Consider the following 27,058-nt stretch of genomic DNA (forward strand, 5'->3'; position numbering starts at 1 on the left):
CCCTGAACCCCACTTTTCAAATAGGAAAATCAGTCTCCATAAAAGCCCACAAACAAACTTGTCAGGTCTGGGTTCATGGGAGCAAGCCGCACAAGTACAACCTGGCATGCAGAAAATGTGACACACCAGGGCGTTGTTTTATTGGGGTTCTACCTAGATTGTTTTATTATACTGGGCTAAATAGGCCACTTCATGTAAAAATGCCATGTGATCTGAGCATAGCCACACCCTTGTATCCCACTATCCTCCTGTTCCCTCTCCCTCCCCAGTTAGTCCCCTTGGACCCAGGACAGTTTCCTTCTACTTCGATCTCATCTGTACATGTAAGGTTTGTGTGTCTAGATGAAGTCTAGAACCAACAAATGAGAAAACATTTAATATCTGTCTTTCTGAGGTGGGGGGTTAATCCTTCTGATATAAATGATCTCTGGCAGCATACGTTCCCTGAGAATGACAGAACTTCCTTCATCTTTGCGGCTGAACAGCTCCAGGATGTCTACAAACCACACTGTGCTCATCTAATCCTCCACAGGGACACCGAGGTTGGCTCCACAGATTAGCTATTGTACATGTGCTGTGCTGAGACATGTCTTGATGGTAAGTGTCTCTTTGAGGCGTTGAGTTGGAATTCTTCAAGCAAATACCCAGGAGCAGAAGGGCAGGTCATATGCTAGATCTTGATGAAGCTCCATAACAATTTCCATTGTGGCTGCCTAATTTATAATCCCACTAGCAAGGTAAATGGTCCCCTTTTATCCACATCCTTGGCAGCACTTTTTTGCTTTCTCGATGGCTACCACTACTCATCAGTTAGGTACCCACTATCTCCTCCGTTGTGAAAAGAGCATAAGCCCTTCTTCATTAGCATCAGGCTTATTTTTGCAACAGAACAAGGAAAGAAGTAACCCCATACCCATTCCAGCCTTAAAAGGCACCAGATGGCTCTGCTCACCTTTCTAGAAACTGCTAAGAAACCATTATTGCTCCAGCCGAGCCTCAAAAGCAAATGCAAGAATTGAACCTGAGCTTGGTCACAACCTAAAGCAATCTCCCCGGCTAAACCTCAGACCTAGGTGTGAGACATAAATATTTGCTTGTATAGCCCACTGCGGCTTTGGGACTTGTTTCTTAGGCAGCAAAAGATGACAGGTACATTCTATATGTAGACAGTATATATGAGCATATTACACAGGACACATAGCTGCAGCTGTGTTGCAGGGGGTACATGTGTAAACACTGAAACCATGTGCCCACACAGGAAAACAGTTAAGAACAATGCTGTGGTATTTGAAGAAAGGCACAACTAAATTTGCATTCTTGGTGTGTGTGTGTGTGTGTGTGCGCGCGCGCGCGCGCGCATGCCTTAAAGTTACTTGACTTTTCTGGGCACGTTTGTATGTAGCCATGAATAAAAAGAATGATATCTTTAAGGTTATTGTGAGATTTAAGGGAAATTATACATGTGGTAGGTTTAATATAAAGCCTTACACACACTGATGCGCACTCTGATGTATTCATTCAGTAAAAATTTATGGAATAGTTATACTTTCTGGCCCTCTTCCTAGTGGTTTGAATAATATAGTCACTAGCTGTGGGAAAAAATAAGCAAGAAAGAGATGCAGGGTGAGAAGAGAAGGTCACTTTTATCCTTGAAATGATGAGAGAAAAAGAGAGGGAGGGAGGGAGAGAGAGAGAGAGGCAAGAAAAGTCTCTACTCCCCTTCACAGGGCACCAGACAGATCAAAGATGTCCAGCAGACAGCCACAGCCACAGGTTCACTGAGCTGACTCCTTCCTGCCACTCCATAGGAAGGATCAGATGACAGGCCAGCTGCCCTTAGAAGATTCTAGTTTCACTTCTCCATAAAGACGGGCACTTCCTAGGGCCTGAGCTGTGCCTCAAACCCGCTGATGACATCAAATGCACTCTGCCAGGAGAGCTGCAAGGCACTCTGAAGCCAGAGGGTGAATTCAGCAGGTGTCCAGAGCCAGAGGTGCCTTCAGGATGTCATTAGTGAGGAGATGCTTTTGTAAACACTTCCTGGGCTGCCCTCGTGGCCACCTCCTGGCTTGGGTCCTCCTGGTTTGGGGTTCCTAATTGGTATGTCTCTTTACGTCTACATCGCCACAGAAATAGTCGGAGTCAGCATCACAGCGTAGCTGAGCGTGGGCTTCGGAGCCACACAGTGTGGCTTTGCATCCTGACTCTGCTGCCAGCAGCTGGGACTGTGTTTTGCCCCAGAGCTCCTGCTCCTATCCAGAGAACTGATGAGTTCATCATACGAACCTTATTGTGAAATAGCTCCCAAAAAGTGCTTGGCACAAAGCCCAGTTCAAAGGACTCAGAACCTGCCTTCAAATACCAACTCGCCTTACAGGCAAGAACACCCAGGACCAGACAGCTGAAATGAAGGGCTAAGGTCACATGGACACCTTGAGCTGGCACTGAACCTTGGCAATATGTACCTTCTATCACACCAACTCTAGCTGGCTCGTTCCTCGGGTGAACTTCAGAAGTACTCTAAGAATGAACGCTGGTCTATGTGCATGCTGGCTGACTTGACTCAGAGCCTTGCACAGGCGTGTCTAACCTACATGTTGCAAACATCCCAGAATAATCACGGAAACAGCCCACCACATCTGTTCACAACATCATTATGTCAAGCTGTTAAAAGATTGGAATTGGACATCTTTGGCCTAAGTAGATAAATATTTTCAGAACAGGGGGACTTGGCTACAGCCCTGAGCGCTGCAGAGGGTCTGGGATTTGGGCCATATCATCGGTGATTTGTACAAAACACGTGCTCAGTGCCCTGACTATGGTAATCAAGGCACAGGTGCGCATGCTTGGAGTCTGGATGCTACAAGGGTACCACCCAGCCATCCTCTCTTGAGTGCTTAAAGGGCCACACTCCAGGGAACTGCCTAGACCTGGACAAATCAGGACAACAGGTCACACAAGTTGTGACATAATTGAACATGAGAGCAGAAAGCCCAGTCCATAGCTGGCTGTTGTCCGAAAAGCTGTTTGTGTTTGGCTTCAGAAGAGCAATCACACGTAGCGGTTTGAAACAAGGAGCCTGAGGGAATAGCTCAGTTAGTAAAGTGTTCACCCTGTAATCATGAGGACCTGAGTTTAATACACAGAACCCCTGCTTTGAGAAAGAAAAAAAAAAAAAGATGGACATGGGAGCATGGATTTGTAATTCTGACTCCAGGCCGCAAAGACAGGCAGATTCCTAGGTCAGTCAGCCCAGCCTATTTGGCTCCAAATCAATAAGAAACAGAGACCCTGTCTCAAAAACAAAAACAAAACAACAAAATCAAAAACAACAGCAAGGTAGATAGTACCTGAGGAACAAAGAGTGCCTGGGGTTATCTGACTTCCATATGTGGGGCAGGGATAGGAGGTGTGTGCGTGTGTGTGTGTGTGTGTGTGTGTGTGTGTGTGTGTGTGTATGCGTGTGTGTGTATGCGTGTGTGTGTATGCGTGTGTGTGTATGTGTGTGTGTGTGTGTGTGTGTGTGTGTGTATGTGTGTGTATTCTCTTGGTTGAAATATCTGCAAAACATGTATGAGAAAAACACTGACCAAAAGCTACTTGAAGAAAAGACATTGAGTCCATCAGTGAAGGAAGTCGAGGCAGGAACTGAAGCAGAGACCTTGGCAAGGCCGCTTACTACTTGATCCTCTTGGCTTGCTCGGCCTGCTTTCTTCTACACCCCAGGATCTTCTGCCCAGTGTCGGTATCATTCACCGTGAGCTGGGCTTTCCCACGTCCATCATTAATAAAATGCCTCAGACATGCCCACAGGCCAAGCTGATGGAGGCAATTCCTCAAACCTCCCTCTTCCTAGGAGTCTTTAGTTTGGGTCAAGTTGACAGAAACTAACCAGCACAGCAACTTCCACCAACTCACCCCCTTGGGCATCTCTGGCTGAAGCAGAGTTGCTGTCATTCAGGCTCCGCTCCACACATGGCTCGCCGGGAGAATCTGACTGGAAGGCGGACTCAACATGAGAGGCCTGAAAGGGAGCTAGAATTCACCTGTCCAATCAGCGCCCAAGTGACTCTGGCGGCTGCTCTGAAACCAATATGTAGATTTCATTTGCTATGATACCACAGCTTTCAAGAATCGCTGTACCTATTTCATACTCCAAGGGTTGTTTTTAAGACAGTGATTCCTCTGACCTCAGCTCCATGTCGCAGACATGGATGACTTTCCCAACAGCTGCCGTTAATCAGAGAAAGCCATCTGTATCCCACCCCACCCCTACTCCCGGCAGGATAATCGACTGTTTTCCCAAAGACGCTCCCAACTTCAGAGTACATTATTGTATTAGTGTTTCCTAGAGGACCAGAACTAATAGGGTAAGTGTGTGTGTGTGTGTGTGTGTGTGTGTGTGTGTGTGTGTGTAAAGGTGATTTATTAAAATGGTTTATAGGCTATTTTCCAGCTAGTCCAACAATGGCTCTCTACCAACAGAAGGTCCAAGAATCTTAACAGTCACTCCGTTTACAAGGCTGGATACCTCAGCTGGCCTTCCGTAGACTTCAGAATCCTGAAGAAGGAGGCTCTAATGCCAGTGAAGGAATGGACTTGCAGTGAGAGGGAGAGCAAGCAGGGAAAGACGGGAAGCTTCCTTCTTCTTCCATGTCCTTTATATAAGGTTGCCGACAGAAGGGGTGGCACAGGTGAAAGGTGGCTCTTCCCACCTGAAAAGATCTGCATTCTGCCAGGCATGGTGGGTGATACACGCCTTTAATCCTAGTACTCGAGAGGCAGAGGCAGGTGGATCTGTGAGTCCAGTTTGAGGCCAGCCTGGTCTGGATAGCAATGAGTTCCTAGAACTGTCAGGAATACATAGAGAAATCCTGTCTCAAAAAAAAAATGGGTTAAATGGATCTTCCCATCTCAAAGATAAGGCTTAAAAGTGAATCTTTCCACTTCAATTATTTAACTGGGGGAAGGAATCCCTCACAGGTGTGCCCAGCCACTCTGTCTTAGTTAATTCCAGATGTAGTCAGGTTGACAACCAAGAGTAACTATCATCACAGTCATGAGATCTGCTGTGCGTGATAGAGGAGGTGTCTAGCCCGAGAGCCTTCACAAAGGGAGAAGCTGGGCTGGGAGACATGTAAGATGTTTCCAGCAAAGCCAGGTTTAGAGAATGACCTGGTGGACAAAGTCCTGATGAGGAAGTTCAGGACCTGCATTCAATCCTCAAAAACCCACATTCAAAAGTCAGGTCAGGGTCACTGTCCTAGCCAGCCCAGCCCCAACCACTGGTTCCAGACCAAAAATAAATAAATAAATAAATAAATAAATAAATAAATAGATAAATAAATAAACAAACAAACCAGGATGAACAGCATCTGTATTGGCTAATCTTGGTTGTCAACCTGACATACTTGGGAAGGGGGAACCTCAAATGAGAATAGCCTCCTGACTGGCCTGCGGTCATATCTGTGGGGTATTTTCTTGACTATGAATTGGTGCAGGAGGGCACAGTGGGCCATACGCCATTCTTACACAGGTGGACCAGAGCTGTATATGAAAGGAGGCTGAACATGAGCCCGGAAGTAAACCAGTAAACATGGATGATCCTCCATGGTCTCTGCTTTTAATTCCTGTCTCCAAGTTTCTTCCTTGAACTCCTTTATTGGTGTCCCTCAATAATAGACTACAACCTAGAAGCCGAATAAACCTTTTCCTCTTCCTGTCGGTTTTGATAACCATATCTTGGGTTAACAGCAGGTGACCATCAACCATTTGGTTGGCCTGAGGCTGAGGAGTTTCCAGGGACATGAGAACACAGCAACAGAAAGCAAACTAGAACAGAGACGGAGGAACAACACCTGAGGCCGCCACACGCATGCGTACACAGAAGCACAGCCTCACACTCCTGAAAACAGAAATACACTCATAATTTATAGCGGTTAGTTCTCGTCTCTTCCTCTCTCTTTCTACCTCCCCTGCCCCACCGTACCCTCCCTAGTCCATGCCCCTGCCAGCACACTCTACTTTTTAATCCTCGCCAGAATCATCCATTATGCAGTCAAGGGTTGACGTCCAGTGATGTAGGAGACGACTGACATTTCAAATATTCCAGGCCCGATGGAAAGTTCTGATCATAGTCCACAGACACACATCCTCCCAGATCCTTCCTTGTTGCTTCCGGGCAATAATTATGCCCAACCCTTCTCCCCACCTCAACATTAATTTCCCCAAATTCATTTTTCATGCCTTTGACTTCCATCTTTTCAAAACAGAATATGTTTCCGGAGCTGCCTCCCATCCCTCCCACCTCCCTCATGAATATTTCAAGTGTAGTAGCGATAGGATCACCCAACCTTAGAGACACCAGCTTTATCTTATTTATCTCACCAAGCTGCTGGAATCAAGTCCAAAACATCCTCCGAGAGTTTGTTTAGGTTGTTTTGCTCCGGGCTACTGCTGCTGAATGTGTAAATTTTAAGCGGCAACCCCCAGCCCTGGGCTCAGGCCCTGGCCCCAGACACCCATTGGCCTGTGCCAGCCATCCTCCTCCAGGAGATGCCAGCCACGATCCTAAGCCAAGAGGCAGGTCTCCTAATGGGTCCCTGCTGTGGCATAAATCTATTCTGACTTCCAGCCGTGGGAAGCCCAAAACTAACTCAAAGCGTGACCTTGGCTTTGAAGGGTATTCAGCTAGACAGGAGCCAAGATTCCTGGCTGTAAATACACAGCCCTTTCATCTCTTAGAGTTCCTGTGATGTGAAGTGGTGAATAGGTTTGAGGGCCCTTTTCCAGGGAGGGGTTCACTTTTGCCCATTTTCCCATTTTGTGTATGTGTGTGCATGTGTATGCATGCATGTTGGCATCCGTGTGCATACATGTGAGGGGCTATGCATGTGGTGGCCCCGCGTTGACATCAGGAATCATCCCCCATGGCCCTATAACCTTATTCATTGAGGCGAGGTCTCTCAATCAAACCCAGAGCTGAACAATATGGCTGTTACTCTAGCTAACCAACTTGCTCTGGGGATCCCCTGTCTTTGCCACATCCACCATTTATGTGGGTTTGGGGGATTCAAACTCCAGTCCTCCTGTTTGTACAGCAATAATTTTAACCACTGAGCTGTCTACTCAACCCAGATTCTCCAGCAGTCAGTGCTTATTAAGCCCCGTTTCTACCATTAACTTTAGTAGCTATGCAGCCCTTAACTACCTGTGCCCACTGACCAGCCAAATCCTTAACTAACATTGTCTACCATTAGCCCAGCCCATGACCCATAACAAGTACCTATTCCAGAGAATGTCTTTGGTTAACCATGTCTTGGAGTAACAGTAGGTGACCAACAACCATTTGGTTGGCCTGAGGCTGATGAGTTTCCAGAAATATGGAAATTTTAGTATCAAAACCAAGAAATTGGTTATTTATTATTGTAGTGTTATTTTATTGTTTTGTTATTTTAGTGTGTTATTAATTGTTGTTTTTGTTAATATTTAGATTTTTGAGATGGGATCTCACTGTGTAGCCCAAGTTGACCTCTGGCCTTCACATGAACGAACACAAGCTAGTCAAAATCTACTGTTGATAACTGGTTTTCTCCAGGGTGTAGGTAGCTTTTTCCACTTCACATCTTTTTCAAGAAGTTTCTATTTCTTTTTCTTCTCTTTCTTTTTCCTGCAATACAAGCATATGATCAAAATAACCAAAAAGGGAGGGCAAGCTTCTGCGCCAGCCCCTCTCTGAACCCAGGCCCTCTCCTCAAGGCAAGCAGCTCTGGCTCTGGCTTCTGTGCCTCTCAGACTGGCCCTGCCACACTCAGCCTCTTTCCCAGGGCTGCAGGCTGAGGAACCAGGAAACATCCCACCTTTAACACTGACTGTGGGTTAAATACGGAGAGACACTGGCTCTGGAGCCACCTCTGCTGCTCAGACAGCAACTCTTCAATGCCTGGCTGTGGAGAACTGGGGCCCTGGGGGCAGACAGAGGAGCAGCCACTCATGCTTGCTGAGTCTTGGAAATGTTGCCACCACTGGCATTACTAAATGTCAGCCCTGCCTGTTAGAAACTTACCAACTCTACAGTGAGGAAACCATCCAAGCAGACAGACTGGAAGAAAAGCGAGACATCTAGACAGAATTCAGCTGCTTTGCTTTGAGTTTTCCTGGCAAGACTCTCTGGGATCATGGTCAGTTGGTCCAGGTCAGAAAGGTTCATTTGGAATGGAAGGGATCTCCATTTAATGGATGTAGATAGGTTTAGGGGCCCACGGCTATACTCAAGTGGCAGAAATGTCCAAACAGCCTGTGCCTTAGACAGAAAGGTAGTCGCCCAGCAGGTGCTGGCAGCTCTACCTGCTGCAGGCCATCAGTGCACAATGTCACCACCTGACAGGTGAGAGGTTGATTCACACCCCCACCAGTTGGCCTGGCTTATCAAACACCAATGACACTGGCATCCACCAAACCCAGACCTGGACCTAAGAAGAGAACTCAGTATTCCTAGAGAAAAGCAGTCACCAGACACCTTAATGGGACAAAGAACGAGGGGACATTCCCTACAGTGCCACCCAACCAAATGAAAGCCCCTTAGCCAGCCATGGCGACCCAAGCCAGCTCGGATCCCAGTGCTCAGGAGGCTGGATCAGCAGGATCTCTAGTTCAAACCAGCAAGACCCTGTTTCAAAACAAAACAAGAAAAAAATCAAAATCCCATTCAAGAGAGCCGGGTAATGTGAAAGAAAGATCCAGAACCGAGCAGTCAGACATACTGAAAAGAGCCTTGATTCTGCTTCCCTCGCTACTAAGATCCTTAGGTTGCAAGTGACAGGAATCTTAAACAATTAAAGAGAGGGAATTTAGACTGAAGAGCTGACTCTTGTCAGTAGAGAGCTTGCTGCACGAACATCAGGACCCAAGTTCAATCCCCAGGACCCATATAAAAAGCCTAGTGAGGAAGGGCTGGAGAGTTGGCTCAGCAATTAAGGGCACTGGATGATCTTGCAGAGGGCCTGGGTTCAAATCCCAACACCTACATGGTCTCTCATGGCCACCTGTTAACTCCAGTTCCAGGTCATCCAATGCCGTCTTCTGGCCTCCATGGGCATTCCACAAACACGATACACACACATACACACAAGCAAAACACCCGTACACATAAAATAGAAATAAACATTTATCTTTAAGGCCTGCTATGGTTCTTGTAATTCTGTCACTGGGAAGATGACAACAGGCACATCCCTGGGGCTCACTGGCTGGCTGGCCTAATCAATCAACAGGCCCAGGCCAATGAGAAACCCTGTCTCAAAAAGAAATAAGTAATGAAAATATGGGTGATACCTAAGCAAAATACTTGAGAACCCTCTTGCTCTGTGTGTGTGTGCCTCTCTCCTCTCTCTCCTCCCCCCCTCTAGCTCACACACACACACACACACACACACACACACACATCTAAGAAAACAGAATGGGTGAATTCATATCATCAAAGAAACCATGATCTCATGGTTCAGGAGGACCAGAGGGAAGCTCTCCCTCCACAGCAGTAGAGCCCCAGCATGGCTGCAGGTGAGCCACCAGGAAGCCCCAAAGCCCCTGTGGCCAGACCTCACCTGTGTAAGTCAGGATTTCATGGGCTTGCATGGGGTCACCTGTCCCTTTGCAAAGCTCTTGAGTTGGCTGTGAGAGCCAGTGTTTTGGCAAGGCCTCTCCACAAAGGGTCCGCTGACCAGTGGCACCCATGTCCATGTCTCGCGATGGCCCACCCCAACTCACTGACTCTCTGAACTGCAATCCACACCTGAATGCTCACTCAGAGCTGAATAGCACTAGGTTGGAGGGTCTAAGGGTGGGCAGGCTGTAGCCACTCACAGCCCAGAGGGTCGCCCCTAAAAGCGTGGATCCCCAAAGACAAATCCTTTGCCACACTGCAGCCTGTCAGAGGACATAGGAGCTGGAAACTGTGCTTGGCAGTCCCGTATACCCACAGGCAGAAGGGATTTCTCCTTAAAGGAGTGGACTATGAAGTACAGAAAAATCACACAGATTCAACATGGTGACTACAGACAGTTTCAGAAGAGGTGTGTCCAGCTACCACTTATTAAGTGCCTACTGTATACGGGGTACTGGCCCAAGACTCTGTGAAGTCGTATGAACCTCTTAATAATTCACAAGGAGCCGGGAGTGAACCGGCTCAGCGAGTAAAATGCATGGCAGAAAAGCAGGGGTCCTGAGTTCAGATATCCAAAACCCACTTGAGGGTAGACACATAGAAGATGAGAAAAGATTGCCCAGATGTCTTTGTAGCATTTCTATTGCCCTGATAAACACCACGGCCAAGAGCGACTTTGAGAAGAAAGAGCTTACAACTCTCTACCCACTCCATCGCTGAGGAAAGCCAGGGCCGGAACTCAAGGCAGGAGCTGGTCCAGAGGCCGTGGAAGAGTGCTGCCCACCGGCTTGCTCATTGTGGCTTACTCAGCCTGCTTTCTTATAGCACCCAGGACCAATCAGCCCAGGAGTGGCACCACCCACCATGAGCTGGGCCCTCCCACATCAATTGTGAATTAAGAAAACGCACCACAGGATGGCCTGCAGGCCAATCTGGCGGGAGCATTTTCTCAACTGAGGTCCCCTCTTCCCAAATAACTCTAGCTTGTGTGAAGTTGACGTAAAACTAGTCAAAACTCCAGCCCAAAGCATATTACAGCACTAACGTTGAGTACTCTGAATTAGGCCAACCATTGTAATTCATTGCCCAAGACAGAGTGTTTTGAGAAGGCCAAGTCTGGACAGCAGGCGTACAGGCAGGAGTATTCCAGCGAACAAGTTTCAGTGTGCTGTCCAAATGTGAGACCAGAACATCATCAGCAGAGGCCAAGAGGAACATACACATGTGCACACAGGCGCGAGTGCACGGGAGCACACACACACACACACACACACACACACACCTCTGCCAGTTGCAGGATTGCAAAGATGCTTGTGGCTTTTACTCTTCTGTCTTCCCTCCTTATTTTGGTGCTGCAGTCAAACCCCGACAGCCCCCTCCACAAAGTCACCAAAATCTATCTCAGGCACCCTACCTAACCGGGACTGCCCGGTTGTCTTTCTCACGGGCAATGTTTGGAAATTGTGTCTCCGGCATGGCAAGAGGCTGCTGCTTCGCAGGATGGATGGAACTCCCACCCCAATTAACTTGCCGTAGCCCTAATGGGCAGGAAGAGGCAGCTGAAGCAGAGGGGAGCAGAACCCTCATGGGTGACTCCAAGGTTCCTTTTTCATCTTGGAAGAGCCAATTTCAAACTCGCCTCGGGTCATAAAAGAAATTAATTTGATTCTCTTGACCTTGCTCTGAGTGGACACATGTCCTCCGCTGCAGCGTCTGCTCGATCCAGAATGAAGGGACCTTCCCCTTGAAATGATTCCCATGTCAGGGTTGAGCCAATATCGTTTGTCTGGAGTCTGGAGAGCAGCTGCCCAGAATCCTCCAAGCAATCTCTTTTGCAGGTAAGTTTCTCAAACCAGTTCTCACATTAAGGGCAAGTGCCAAGCCCCAGGTTGCTCTCAAGGACATGTGCCAGCAGAGGCAGTCCTTAGCACGCCCCCCAAGAGAGGCTAGCTCTGGTATCCACCTCACATTAATAACCACAGTCATGTTGGACTTCGAATGTGCTAGCCGTGGTCCCCATCTCCAACTCCCGATTGTTAAACCCAGTAGTGGTGGATGCATTTAGGGTCGCCCCACGGTGCTCCTCTCCCGCGGAGCAAATGGAGCCTTACATTTGCTTTGAAATGGTTAAGGCATTCTGTTCTGACTCCCACTTTGTTTATGCTTAGTTAGCCCTCTACTCCCACCCCTTCCGCAGTATCACAACTGCCTTGGCAACACATTTGAGATTTCCATGGTCTTGACTATTGTCCGGATGTATTTACAAAAGCAATTGCCAAATTGTGTCTAAAATAACTACTAAGCTCTGCCAGGAATGAACGTTTCAAGGTTATTCGGACCCTCATCTAGCTTTGACCTTTGTGGGGTTTTTTGCCTTTAAAAGCGATATATCCCTGAACTTAGGCACCCAGATGCTTTCTAGAGGCATTACCCCACTCTTGGTCTGGGCATTAACAAAAAACTCAGAACTCTTAATCGGCTTACTCATCGTGGTTGTCAATAACAACCTCACGTATATCGTTACATTGGGGGCCGCAGGGGTATTTCCCCATACCCCGTGAACTCAGCCTTGCTCTGGGCAAAGGAGAGATTTCAGGGGAGGCGACCCCTAACAAATACATGTTCCAGGGCCCCGTTCTTCTCATTGAGTCTGGAAAGGTCTAGAACGACAGCCGTTTCCCCAAGCACAAAGACCAACAAGAGTCCTTTTGACACACAAACTGGTTAAGTTTGCGTGCTGAATTCAGTTCAGGTCTGGTTGAGGTGGACGAGACCGACGGGGAGCCTTCTGGATTAGGGTAGGACTTCTCTGTATTGGGGTTAGGCCCAAGCTGGTCCTTTAGGGAGCCCTCTGATTTGGTGCCCCCACACTAACTTTGCAGGGGACCCTGCATTCTGGTCATGCCTCTCATGAGAAATCCGGCTTCAGGTTTGCTTGAATGAATGGCCGGCCAACTGTGCACATAATGTAAATGATTACACACATGACGGGCAAGTTTGGCAGAACGAGTTGTAGTTGTTTGTTTGAATTCTTGATGTTGTTGCTTTGTCCGGTTGCCCGGAAAGGGAAGCCGATTTCTGAATAACAGTCTGCCGGGTTTTCCTCCATTCTACCATTCTACCACTAGGTGGCAACCTCCGCGTGCTATTTTTTGTTCTTTTTGGTTCGGTGAGTCTACAGCAGGTTTTCCTGACTTCTGCCACTGGGTGGCACCGTAATTTATTGTCCATTTATTTGCCTTTTTTTATTCTGCAAAAACAAAAACCATTCCTTTCCTGGGGGTGGGGCGGGGGAGGGCGGATTCCAGTCATACCAATCCTCTCCAGGAGTTGACTGTCCCTGATACCCCCGGACTTCCACTCAGTCCCACAATAGGCGAGCTGTGGCAGGTCTGTAGTGGGGTCTTCACTGCCAGAGATGCCGGGTTGGTCATATTATTCTTTAACTTTCTTGAGTCACCTAAGTTGGGGACCACTAACTCTAAACTCTCACCCCTTCGATATAAACTAAAGAATTTCCCCTAGGGGTTTGAGGAGGAACAAGGGGTGCACTCTCAAAGACTGTGAAATTGGCTGGCCCTCTTATGAAGCGAGATGGCCATCTACTGGTTCCCTGAACCCAGCTACTGTGGCTTAAGGTTACAGCAACCCCTGCGCATCCTGATCAGGTCCCTTATATTGATCAATGATTGTCTCTTGTTCAGAACACACCTGCTTGGCTTAAGGGTTATGCTTCTACTGTTTGGGTCTCTACAAAGTTCCCAGTCACCTGCCTCTCAACAGCTGTCCTGCCATCTTAGGAGGCCAAGAACCCCCGACTGGGCTTCCTTCCCCATGTCTACAACCCATCTCCTCTTCCTCCTCCAGAATCACTGCCCCCCCACCCAGGTTCCTCCATCCCGTCCCACCCCGCTCTATTCCCTCTGTGCCCTACCCCCATGCCTACTTCACCCACTTTTCCTTGGGATCTATACTCTTTATTACGATGCTTCCTGATGAAGATATCCAGTTTCCCCAACCTCCCCCTCTCCATGCACCTCCTTCTCCACCTCTGGCTTCCCACATGAGCTCCCCCCACCATGCTCCTGACTCGACTTAGGCCCCTACTTCTGCCTTTCCATTGGCAGAGGTGCTGCTCCCTGCTGGGGCATGCTTTCCAACCCTATAAATTCCCAGAGTGAACAGCACAGCCATTCTCAAAGGGAGATAGCAAGCTGTTTTTGTTTTTGTTTTTTAACTGAGGCCTCACCAGGCAAGTCAAAGAAGGCTTTTTACCTTTCTGTGACATCCATCTGTCTGGTTTCTGTTTCTGGTTTCTGTGGGATCCTGATCTGGGAACGTGGCATGCCAGCAAGGATGCACTGGTGAGATCCAATATTCCCCTGTTCAGGTCAGCTCAAGATGCCGTACTGTCCTCTGTTTATTTCTGGTTAATTGACTAGAGCCACCAGTTCTTTCTCTGGACTGCCTTGAGATCCCGAGGACATCCTGGTGAAGACCAGGAGCCAGAAAATTCAGAAAGGCCCAGCACATGGGCGTCCATCAACAGGGTTTAATGCCTAGGCTGCACAACAGAAGAACCACAAGGATGTCCCAGGTCACTTGGGACCAGCCCAGGGTTTGGAGAGGCCCAGCATTGGGGGGGGCAGGGACATCAGGTATTCCAGGAGCAGAGGAGAGCTCGGAAAGACCCAGCCTAACTGAGGAGGAGAGCGAGGAACCATCACCTAGGAAACAACAACGGACCCCAGCATCTGGATAGTGCAACCAGGCTACTCTTGTTAAAGCAATTTCTTTGGTCAAACTGGTGAATCTCTGAATGGCCCCAACTGTTGTTGATCTTGGTCCCTTTGTTATCTTTGCTCTGTGTTTTGTCTTGTGTTTGGTCTGTCTTTGTGTGTCCTGACTTGGAGCAACTGAAACGGACCAAATACAGGGGTAGCTAGGGCCCAGCCATGACAGGTTCAATGGAGACTACTCAGGTACCACCCAGGAGCAGACCGTCCAAGGAGAAAAGTATCTAACACTCCAGACAAAATACCTAACATTCCAACCATTGTAGATAGGAACACCTGATGTCCTTAAGCCCAGCATACACCCATTCCCCTTCACCAGGACACCTCCAGACAAAAGTGAGGGACTATCTTATCATCTAGAGCTGGCTGTGAACATTTTGTGAATTCGAATGGCCCAAGTTCAGGAACACTTTTAACCCACAAGTAGCCTGGGCAGTAGTTAATATCAACCGTGGAAATCCCAGCCACCCAATTCAAATTGGATACATTTTGCCCTGGGCTGAGGCAGTTCCTGCTCTGCCTCCCTGGATGAGGGTCCTCACGATCTAGACCTGGCAGGTGGCCAGGCTCTCCCAGTTGGTGAAGGGGCCCTCTGGGAACCTGCAGCCCAGATAGATGGCTTTGCAGGGAAGAATGTGTCAGAAATGTTAGAAAGAGCCCAAAAGGTATTTGACAATTGACAGTAAAGATCAAATGGACAAACAGGTGGGGCAAGCCCCCTGTGGCGGCACTGCGTGGCACAGCTGTTCTCAACATGAAAGAACCACGACAAAGAAACCAATGTGCCTAAAGGGATGGACGCTGGAAGAATGAATCCTGCAGCAGAAACAGGTGGACTCTCCATCAAAAGGATGGAGGCCTACCAAGGAGGCAGGTAGCTACCTATCTCCACCTAAACCAGTCCTGGCTATGGAAGACTAGGGGGGCTGAGGCTCCTTTGTATAGGGCCCCAGGAACCTATAATGTCGGGGCAACCTATAGGCTTCCTGATGGACACTGGGGCTACCCACTCAGTCTTGCAGGAGCTGCGAGGACCCCTTGCCAGTCAGACAATGAAGATACGGAGGGTGTAAAGCAACACAAATGTACCACTGATGGGCTGTCAACTTGGGTCAAGGGACTGTAACCCATTCCTTTATTGTCACCCCTGAATACCCCCTCCCATTATTGGGGCAGGATCTCCTGAGCAAACTTTAGGCCACAATTTCATTCTTGGAGACCACCCCCCAAGTTACAGTTAGGAAAGCCTGCAAAAGTCTTGACTATAAACTGCCCAATAATATCTGTTCTTCCAAAATTGCAATCATCCCCAGAAGAGACATGGAAAATGCTAACCTAAGAAGTTCCCACAGTATGGGCAGAGGCTATTCCCTCTTGTGCGACCAAACATGTGCCACTCACCGTAGGAAAGGTAACATCTGAGGGTGTGCCCACCTCCTAGATAAGGACAGATTGACCTTTACAAATCTTTGACCATTAACTCTGCTACCCTGCTACCGGGTGGCAACCCTGAAGAGCCCATTCACGACTGCCTGGAAATGCTGGACGTCATCCAAGGCACACAACCTGAGTTGACAGATATCCCACTCACCACCAGAGATGCAGATCTCTACACAGATGGCAGTCACTCCATCCAGGAAGAGACCAGGTATGTGGGGTGACAGTGGTCACAGGTCAAAAAGAAGTCACCTAAGCACAAGCCCTGCCTAGGGGCACATCCACCCAAAGAGCAAAAATAATAATCACTCTGCGGGCCATGTGATGGGTTAAGGAGAAAAAAGTGAACATCTACACTGGCCGTCAATCTGCCTTTGCCGTGGCGCATGTTCACAGACAGGTTTCTGAAGTGAGGCTTACTCACTTCAGAAGGAAAGACTATTAAAAATAAACATGAACTCATTCGATTGCTGGAGACCATCTTGCTGCCAGTTGAACTGCCCATAATATACTGGCCAGGACACACAATATAAAAGCCCCCAAACTGAAGATAACAACTATGAAGATCAGGATGCCAAAGAGGCTGTTCTCAGGGAACCCAGTCCCCAAACATCCTAGAGCTAGCTGCTATTACTGAGCCCCAACTTAACTTCAACAAAAATGTCCCTGAGTATAATCCAGGAGAACAGAAGTCAAATCATATTCTGAGTTGAGAGCCCTGGGAAAACCCACAATTGATTGTGGTTCTTGCCAAATGGAAGAATTTTCATACCGATGGTGTTGGGCCAGAATTGGCTGAATGTCTTACAGTGTTGCTCCATGCCCTTTTCACCAAAAACATCTCAGAACTCATCTTCCCTTGTGTCTGGTTGCCTGGGCACCAAGAAATACTTTAAAACATTTCAGGCTGTTGCCTGACCTATCTATACTCAGATAAATGCAAAAAAAATGAAATCAAGGTACTGAACCTGGTGATGGACTTCACTGAAATCAAGCCAGAACTGTACAAATGCAAACATCTGTTGATCCCTGTCAATACCGTCATGGGCTAGGGAGAGGCCTTTACATCCCTGATGACCCAGGTAGTAGCCAAGAAATTAATGGAGATTATCCTCAGACTTGGCCTTCTTCTATCTCTAGATTCCAACAATGACCTGACCTTCATGGCCAAGTTGTCTCAATTGCTCTCTAAGGCTCTTAACATAGATTAGAAACACCACTATATGTGTGAACCTCAGAGTTAAGGAAAGATATAAAGGAAGAATAGAACTTTAAAGGCAATTTTAACTAAATACACCCTTGAGACTGGTGGTAAATACCGTGATTTCTTGCCTTATGCCCTTCTAAGGGTCCTCTGCACCCCCTATCGAGAAGTTTACCTCATACTAGAGCAAGAGGTAATGCAAGTTACAAATTGTCTTTATTATGGCATACAAAAGGAAATGAGAATTCAAAGGGAAATACAGACTCACAAAATACAAGACAAGGTGGAATCTGCTGTGTCCCAACGCTCTACCGGGGAGATGTGAACAACCTCACAAGCTTGCTTCTGTTCCAGCTTCCCAAGAAAGTAAGGGAGACCTGTCCTTTCCCTTATAAGAGATCACATCCACACATAGAAGCCATGCCCTAAGGCTAGCACCCCAAAAACTATTGGCAGAAAGGAATTCCCACAACACTATATAAAATAGTCTATGGAAGACCACCCCCCATGATTCCTCAGGCACACGCTGGACCATTATCAGGTTGCTCCACTCTAATCTCTGAGTCCTTCAAAGGATTGCAATTAACTTTGGGTAAGATTTCCTCAAGTCCAGGCATCTCAACCTGTTGGGTACCAGCCCCCTAGTCATCAGTTCCAGCCCAGAGATGCTATGCTGATTTGCTGCTTCAAAACTAACAGGCTTGAACCTTTGTGGAAAGATCCTTACATGGCAACTTTCCAGACTCCCACTGCTGTCCAAATTACTGATACTCCTCCCTGGATTTATCAATCTGACCTTAAGAAGGCGCCAGAAGTTCAAGAAAACCCAAAAGAGGTGGCCTGTGACTGAATGTGGATCCTTAAAAGTAAGATTTCTAATATTTAAGATTGTTCCTACTTCCTTAGAGCTACCTTTCACTATCACTATGATTGCTCTCTGGCTAACAACTATGCTCCTATTTGCCCTAGGATCTGATCCTGACTGTTTTTAACTGGGGAGATAGAAGGTTCACCTGCTACAGAAAATGCCAGGGACTGTTCCTACCCACCAGATCCCATTATTTGACTGAAGGAAGAAAAAAAATGTTTTTACCCAAATGGAAGGAGGGCAATTGAGATGGGCTAATTTGACTGTCCAATTCCAACTGTGTTGGTCAGAAGAGAAAGGCCCCCATAGACTCGTGTTTGACCAGTTGGCCTATAGAAAGCGACACTATTAGGAGGTGTCGTGTTGGAGTAGTGTGGCTTTGTTGGAGGAAGTGTGTCACTGTGAGGGCAGGCTTTGAGGTCTCCTATGCTCAAGCTATGTCCAGTACACAGACTCCTTCTGCTGCCTGCAGATCAAGATGTAGAACTCTCAGCTCTTTCTCCAGCTCCATGTCTGCCTGCATGCCACCATCTCCTGCCATGATGATAATGGACGAAACCTCTGAAACTGCAAGCCAGCCCCAATTAAGTGTTTTCCTTTATAAGAGTTGCTGTGGTCATGGTGTCTCTTCACAGCAATAGAAACCGTAACTAAGACAATAACAATACAGACTTCAACATAATTAAATGTTCTTTAACAAATTCTGATGATGGAAATTACAAATGTAATGATAAGGGGAAAACAGGACTCCTTGGGTGCTTCCATCAAAATTAATATACCTAAAATGCCACTATCTACAGTTAATAGATTTGATATCAATCTTTGGCTCCACCTAGCATCAAACAGAAGACATACAAGTTTCTTTTGAGCCCAAGGGGATCCTTCAATTCTCAGGCTCCTGTGATAAAAATTTATATGGAAACTATGATCTTGAAAGTGCAAAAAAAAATTTATATGGAATAAAAGTCACATGTAAATATTATACCAACTTAACAGGGAACTCAGTGGAACATGCTGCCCCACAAACATTCCCAGGGCTATAGCCAATATTCCTTTAAATAGTGCCTTTTTCCTTCGCTGCCTATGTTCTGATTGCACTGACATCCCCCTCCAGCACTATTTCCAGTCATGTACTCCCCAAAGGAAAACAATGACCCCTACCATGGACATTTTTCTGTGGGAACAGCACTTATTCTGCCCTCCCAGTGGGCTATAAGGGCATTTGTAAGCTAAGACACATCACAGCTATTTATTTTAGTCAGTTTCCACAATCTGTTTGTAGGGTTCAAGGTCTCTCCCTGAAAACTGTGATGGTGCCCTACATCTGCTGGACCCCACCACAGTAGCAGTCACAGCTGCCTTTGAGTCACCCGTCTCTGGGTTGGTTGTGGGGATGCAAAGGGAGTGTTATAAAATAGTCTGCTTAATAGCTAAAACTACTAACACTACAACAAAGATATTAGCAGAAATTAATCGAGAAATGGGAGAATTAAGAATGTCGGTCTTACAAAATAGAGCTACCACAGACATTCTATTGCTCAAACATAATCTCAGATGTCAACAATTCCCTGGAATGTATTATTTTAATGTGTCATATTTCTTCCACACCATTGCTAACCATATCAGTGACTTATGCAGGGAAATAAACTCTCCCAGGAACAGGTTGATTAGCCCTCCTGACTGCTTGGCCCATTAACTCTAGCCCTTACAGGCTAATTCTCATATCCCAATCAACCCATCTCTAATAATCTGTGTAGCATCAGTCTTACCGGGAAGATTCTAGCCTACGTCCATCCTGGGTCGGAGTTCATTGTGTCTGCCCGGGAGAGGGGAGCATGGCCTCTGCTCCAGAGAGCAGAGCTGTCGAGTCTGCCCCCGAGAGAGGGGAGCATGGCGTCTCTGAGCTCACTTTCTCTTCCTCCCAGCATTCTGTTCTGTTTACTCCACCCACCTATGTTCTAACCTATCAGGGCAAGCAGTTTCTTTATTTAATTAACCAATGACCTTCCTCCATCATCCCCTGATCTGTTCAGGTAGATGAATGTGTAGGGGCCATCCTGGTTGTCTTTTCTGTGCATCTCTGTGTGTTTCTGTCAGTTTTGTTGGTGAGAAAAACAGAAAACTGAAAAGGTGAGTAAGTTGTCCCAGGCAGCAGCTGCCCAGTGAGTCCTTGGATGATATCCCTCAGGTTCAGGGATAGTAATCTCCCCTTCCAACTCTTGTTGCTATGGTGACAACAGCAGCAATGGCAGGTATGGGCCATCATGTCCCAAAGAAGAGTTTTGCATATGAGGATAGATACTATGTTTGTTTCTCATTCAGAAAAACTCCAGACCTTCTATGAAATCAATTGCCTCTCTTTTAGAGTCAGGTGCCCAGTGATGGTTCAGGCTGCCTAAAACATGGAAACCCAGTCACTCAACCAGCTTCCCTGTAGTGACCAGAGGCTTTCTCTGGTTTGAGAACTGCCTCCTGGCTTAAGACATGCCTTCTTGTTGAGAACCTGATCCTTTTGGCTCTGCCAGATCCCCCAGAAAAACCCCAAACCTGTTCTCTCAGCCCCACCGGAAGAAACTGATACCACCTCTACCACAACACACTCCCACCCCAACTCCCAGAATTTGTTTCATTGCTTGGCTCCCACTCCAGGTCCTGGGGTCCCATTTCCTATGTGGATTCAGGGAGGGGCCCTCTCCCATCTAAGTAGAATGCACACATGGAAAGAGAAATAGTCTCCCTCTGATCCATTCCCTGCTCGACCTTAGCAGCCTGCTAACACTGGAGAACTGGGAAACTAGTTCCCCAAGGCAAAGAAAAACACTTCTTTCTCTTTCATGGTTTATGTCTTCCTTTCAACCAATGATCCATATAACTGAAAACTCAAAACCCACCATTCTCTGAAGAAAAAAAAGAGTATAAAAGCTACCCCAGGCAGGGAATCAGAATGCCCAACAGTGACCAAGGTAAGGAGACCTTTGGACAATTTTCACCAGCCTGGCAAAATTTTAATCCTTTCAAATAGGATTTAAAACAAGTGCTAAAAATATTGCTTTTGTTATACAGTTGGCCCAGATATTATAAAAATAAAATGTAAGTTAAAGGGTTTAAAATTGTAAATAGGTCCCAATAATTGAAGATTGCTCTAAAGATTTACAATAAAAAAATACCAGAGGGGGAAGCTGGGCTACTCCCAATTCTAATGGCCACTGATACTAAGGAACTCTGCCCCCTCTAAAACTTTCCTGGAACTCTAACATCCCATTTTTTTACAGATCAGTGGCCAATCGTGGGGAGAAAATACCAAGCATTGCAAAATCTAGTTAAGCAACAGTTAGAGATGGGACATATTGAACCATCTACTAGTCCCTGGAATTCTCCAGTTTTGTTACAAAGAAAAAGATCAGGCAATTTCAATTTCTCCATGACTTAAGGGCAATTAATGCATCCATGCCAGCCATGGCAGGTACTCAGCCTAGCCTCCCTGCTCTCTCTGTCATTCCAAATAATTATTATATAATAATCATTGACATAAAGGACTGCTTTTTCTCCATCTGTCTACATCCTGATGACAAGCAGAGATTCTCTTTCTTGTTCTTGGCTGAGAACAATAGGCAACCCAATACCTAGATATCACTGGAGAATGTTGCCATGGGACATGAAAAATTAGTTTGACAATTAGTCAAGTTTACATATGGGAGACATCAAAACAAGTAGCTAAAGACTGTTACATTGTCCATTAGATGGATGATATTATAATTGGACATCCTGATGCAGACCATTTAAAGAACATACTGATGGAGACTACAAATGTCCTACTTGAGAAAGGACTACAAGTAGCTGCTGAAAAGGTACAATGTCAGAAACCTTACATGTTTCTAGGGCATACAATAAATAATACTACAACAAAACCACAAAGGTTGTGATTCAAATTCCCAAATCTCCCAACTTTATCGTCTATGCAGACCTTTTTGGGAAACCTTGCCTGGGTATGGCCTTGCCTTCCTGTTACCATTGGCCAATTGACCCTCTCTTCACCCTTTTTCTAGGCACAAAGAGACCTGAGGAACTCCTGACTATCACAGAGGAGGCTCAAAGAAACCTGGAAATAGTTAACGTAGGCTTAACCCTGAGTATGCTGCATAGATACAATTCAAATAAAGATCTCTGGGGATTGGTCATCCCAGCACCTAGATTATCCACCATAGCTTATATCAACACCCCCCCCCACCATCAGATAGTCTACTGGGTACTTTTAGTATACTCCTCTGTCCCTACAATTACCCCATTTATAAGTAGTATTTTTACATTGGCTCTCAAAATCCTTAAGACCTCCCAGTTAAAAGCAGGGAAAGTGCCAGAACACATTGTGCTTCCCATATCCCAGGACCTATTAGCTTGGAGTTTCTCCTTTAATCCCACAGTGCACACTTTCCTATCGATGTTCAATGATCAGATTGATAATCATTACCCCCAAAATACAAGGGTTTGTCTATTTTGCCATAAATATCAAACCTACATATTATGTTTCTCAGTTCCAGCCCCATCCCAGATGCAACTTCAGAGTTCACAGACACATCCAAGACAAAATCTGGCTTTATTTTACATTTACTAGGAAACAAAACCACAGGCATACACTCAATTCTTCATAGGATCAGTTGAGCTCAGTGAACTTCTGACCACCCTAACACTCCTCTGGAACTATCAGGAAGCTCTCAATACTTTTAGTGAAAGTCAGTTTGCTGCTAATGTGGTAAAAATCCTTACCCCAGGCTACATTAAAACCAACAGAGGTCCTGCTTGTGTGGCTATGACTCAGCTCCAGATGTTAATCGAGCAATGTTCTGCTCCTTTCTATATCCAACGTATCGGCTCCCATCAAAACTTCGCTAGAGGGATTTTCAAGGGAAACACATGGGAGGATCAAGCCGTGTCTGCCCTCACGCTTCTGCCACCAGACCAAGCCAGAGAGCTACGTGCTCACTTTCATAGCCACATCCTCCTCCCACAAATTATTTCCAGATTTAACAGAAGTCACCTGCAAGCATTTAGTTCGCAGCTGTTCTTCCTGCGGATCACTCCTCCCACTGGGGCCTATGCATCCCCCAGGTGCAAATCCTCAAGGATTGCGCCCTAACTCTCTTTAGCAGATGGGTGTTACTCATGTTCCCTCTTTTGGATGCCAAAAATGTGTCCATGTGGTTATTGATATTCCTCCTTCATTGTTGCCTTAAGTATTGTCAAAATTCAAAAATGGCCATCTTTGCTATGAAAGCCACCGTGTTAGCCATGGGGGTTTCTTATTCTACCAAAAGAGATAGTGGCCCTACCTATACAGGCTCTCAGTTGAAAGTCTTCTGTGCTAACTGAAACATTTCTCATAGCACCGGCATTTCCTAAATCCCCAAGGAAAAGCCATTGTCAAGCCTGCAAAAACTTCAAAAACAATTACAAAAGGGGGAAATGGGACTCATATGCCCACAAGGAAAATAATGTCAGTCTTATTTATGTTAAATTTTAAATTTTTTGATAAATCTAGATTAACCTTCACGTATAAGCACCAGGGAGCCACACTACACCATTGGAGCTACACCATTGCCTCTAATTTTGCTATGGTAAAACCCCATAGACAATCACTACTAACAACAGGTGTTGCTTGTGTTTCCCCAGAAGGAGCATAAAAATCCATTTGGGTACCTGGCCAAGTCGTCAAGCCATACACGAACATGGAGAGACTGACCACGATGATTGAAAACCTGTCACTGGACAAGGGGGAAGAGGAGCCAACCCAGAGAGATAATACCTCCCTGGGGGTGAAAGTCAGATGGAAGCCAGGAGGAGGACCCCAGAGGCGCAGACATCACTGGAGCGGATGACCTACACTGGTTCCCCCTGTAACTTGGGGAGCCTTTAAAACTGAAGTAACTCAGGCCCAAAATATGTCCCCAGAGGGGCTAGAGACAGGACATAATACCCTAGTCTTGCTTATATGAGCCATTATTACTGTTAATTCTCAGGCCCAGGCTCAGCCTTCGTTGTGGGCCACCGTAAGGGCCCTTCCGTTTCTAATGCCAGTCTCCTGGGTCCCTGCTTGCCAGTCATGTACCGTGGCAACTCTAAAATAGATGAGCCCCCATTTCAGGTCAATTCATCTGTGCTTTCTCCCTTCAATGGCTCCTTTCATCTGAAGCTGGGTTTGGCTGGTTTTGCCTCCAAAAGGATACCTGCTCCTCCAATTTGTCCACTTAGCAAAGATAACCACAGGAGATTTTGCAAATTGGATACCTAGACAAAACCAGGGAGAAGAGTCCTCTGCAATACTGCGCACCTCCCTGATGGTACCAACGAAAATCCCTTCAGAAACGGATCCGTGGCCGGTATCAAGGGTGCTTTTCTGGGACAACAACTAAATGCTTCCTTGACCCCACTTACGACTTCTCACCCGGAAATCTGCTATTTATGTGTTTGCAATCTTTGCAGGTGTTAGGATGCCTGCCCCAAATGGAGTCCACAATTTCAGGGATGTTTTTCTGCCCCCACTTCCACCCTCTTCAACTATCTTCCCTCTCAGCTTTCTGGAGTCAATTCTTACAAAACTTCCACAGGAGAATAGCCCCCTATTCTCTACAGGATCCAATACCTGGTTATTGGCTGGCCATCCTGATCAGTTTGGGGGCTTTCCATACATTTGTGGCTCAGGGCCCTGTTTAGATTCCAGACCTCTTTTTGGCAGAACCGGGAGCTAATTTTTATGCCTCCATTTTTGAGGGAAATAACTCACAGCCTTTGGGGAAAAGCTTCCACTCCATCAATAGAACCTTTGGGGGCATGCTATTAGCCTTACCTGAAAAGGACATGCCTCTGTCCAGACACCCTTCTTCTTGTCTTGGTTCTTGTACAATGGACATACTCTTGAGAGGGCCCACAGTTTTGGATCCATTCCATCTTGACTAAATGTCAGAGAATTCAAACCTATTTTTACTCTTCAAGGACAAGTAACAGGATGTCTGGCCAAAGGTGTGGCTACTGGATGCTTTCTTCCTCAAAAACCAGGCTACAGGATGTTTGACTTAGGGCATGGTTACCAGGAGTTCTGAGATGTAAGGAGGAAATTACGCTTGCTTGTTCTTTGTATCATGGAAGTCTTGTGCCTTCCCTTCTGATTGGGTATATAAGCACTGTGAGCAATGAACTCGGGGCTTTTGTTACAGTGTTCACTGGAAGCCCTTCCAACTCTATCTTCTGTCTCTTGTCTATTTCTTTCCTCAATCCAAACACCCATTCTCAGGAATGGATGGACAAGACCGGCCAGACCCAACATACTCTCAACTGTCTGAGGTGACTCAAACCCTCTCCCCATGCTGGGACCCCAATTATGGCAACACCTCCTTATTACTATGCCACCACCCTCCACTCCTATGGCTTCTTGTTAATGCTGCAGGATGTCAAGGGAATCTGACTTTTAATAACAACCTCTCTGATGTATTACAAAGACATAAGAGAGACTTTGGTATTTCAGCTGTAGTAACTGCTATAGCCTTTGGTTTGACTGCTGTGGCAGCACCAGCCACTGCAGTAACTTCCCTGAAAAATTCTGCACAGACAGCACCACCTTAAACAATACATCAAGGTTAACAACCAAAGTGTTTGATACCCAACTTCAAGCTAATAAACTCCTCCAAGTAGGTCTACTTAACCGCCATCACCAAGTAGGTATTACACAGCATGAGATAAATGGCCTCTGGGATTTAGCTCAGCTAGGTAACCTGCAGCCCCCAATATACCTCCATTTGTCTCTCCCAATACTAAACACATCTTAACACCCTCAGTCCTAAAGGCTCAAAGACAGTACCTTGCTGGGATATGGAATCATTCATTATTCACCTTTTCCCAACAATTACATCAGGAAATCATCCAAATTAATGCCACCACAGTGGGTATCATAACTTTGTCTGATATGATGGACTCTTTTAAAAGGGTAGCTCAAAATCTAATCTTCATGTTCTCTCCAGAAAAGCTTGCCATATATAGATTGTTCCTACTGTTTCTGGAGGGAGATATTGCAATCTCGAAGGCCATTTCACATAAAAAATATCAATCAAGTCTGGAGGTGGTAGCACACGCCTCTAATCCCAGCACTTGAGAGGCAGAGGCAGGCTGATCCTCTGTGAGTCTGAGGCCAGCCTGGTCTACAAGAGCTAGCTGAGCTAGTTCCAGGATGCTATGGCTTCTACACAGAGAAATTCTGTCTTGAAAAAACCAAATATATACATATATAAAATACTCAAAAGTTGCCCCTCATGGAAATATTTAGCCTTGAAATAATAGAAAAGGGAGAACCAGAGGTAGCAGTCTCTGTCCAGATGGTACCACTAAAAGACAGGGCATATGAGAAGCATAGCATACTCCTGTGGCTGCTTGAGCCAAACTAAGTCTCTAGAATACTACATAGTACATGATGGAGTCTCCGCACCCCAGAGACCCACAGAATAATGCCAAACCCAGGTCATTGCCTGTTCCCTGCAGACATACTGCCAGGACATGCCATCCCCCAGGTAAACCCTCAAATAACGTGGGTGGGTTGTGCACCATTTGGACTCATTGGATAACAGCATGCTATGTCCTTAGCTGATTAGATAGTATATGCATATATGCCAATGAACATCGTATTAAACTAGAACTGCACCCCAGTGCTGATCTCCAGGGTGTGCTTCCTGGGTAAATTATTATGGCTATGTGGTGCGGGAGAATTGTCTGTATTCTGTCAATCATGTTTTAAATAAAAGCTGATTGGCCAGGCAGGGAGTATAGGTGGGTCAACCAGACAGGAAGTAGAGGCGGGGTGATGAGAACAGGAGTATTCTGGGAAGTAGGAAGCTCCCTCCACAGTCCAGCCCAGACCACCAAAGAAGCAAGATGTGAGCTGCCCTGCTGAGAAAAGTACTGAGCCATGTGGCTAACATAGATAAGAATAATGGGTTAATATAAGCTATAAGAGCTAATAAGTAGCCTGAGCTAATGGGCCAATCAGTTTTATAACTTATGGAGATCTCTGTGTGATTTTCTTTGGGGCTTGCTGGGCTGTGGGGAACTGGGCG

This window comes from Microtus oregoni, unplaced genomic scaffold (genome assembly GCF_018167655.1).
Source record: "Microtus oregoni isolate MIOR12 unplaced genomic scaffold, Mior012 000016F_ref0000370, whole genome shotgun sequence".
Taxonomy (NCBI): Eukaryota; Metazoa; Chordata; class Mammalia; order Rodentia; family Cricetidae; genus Microtus; species Microtus oregoni.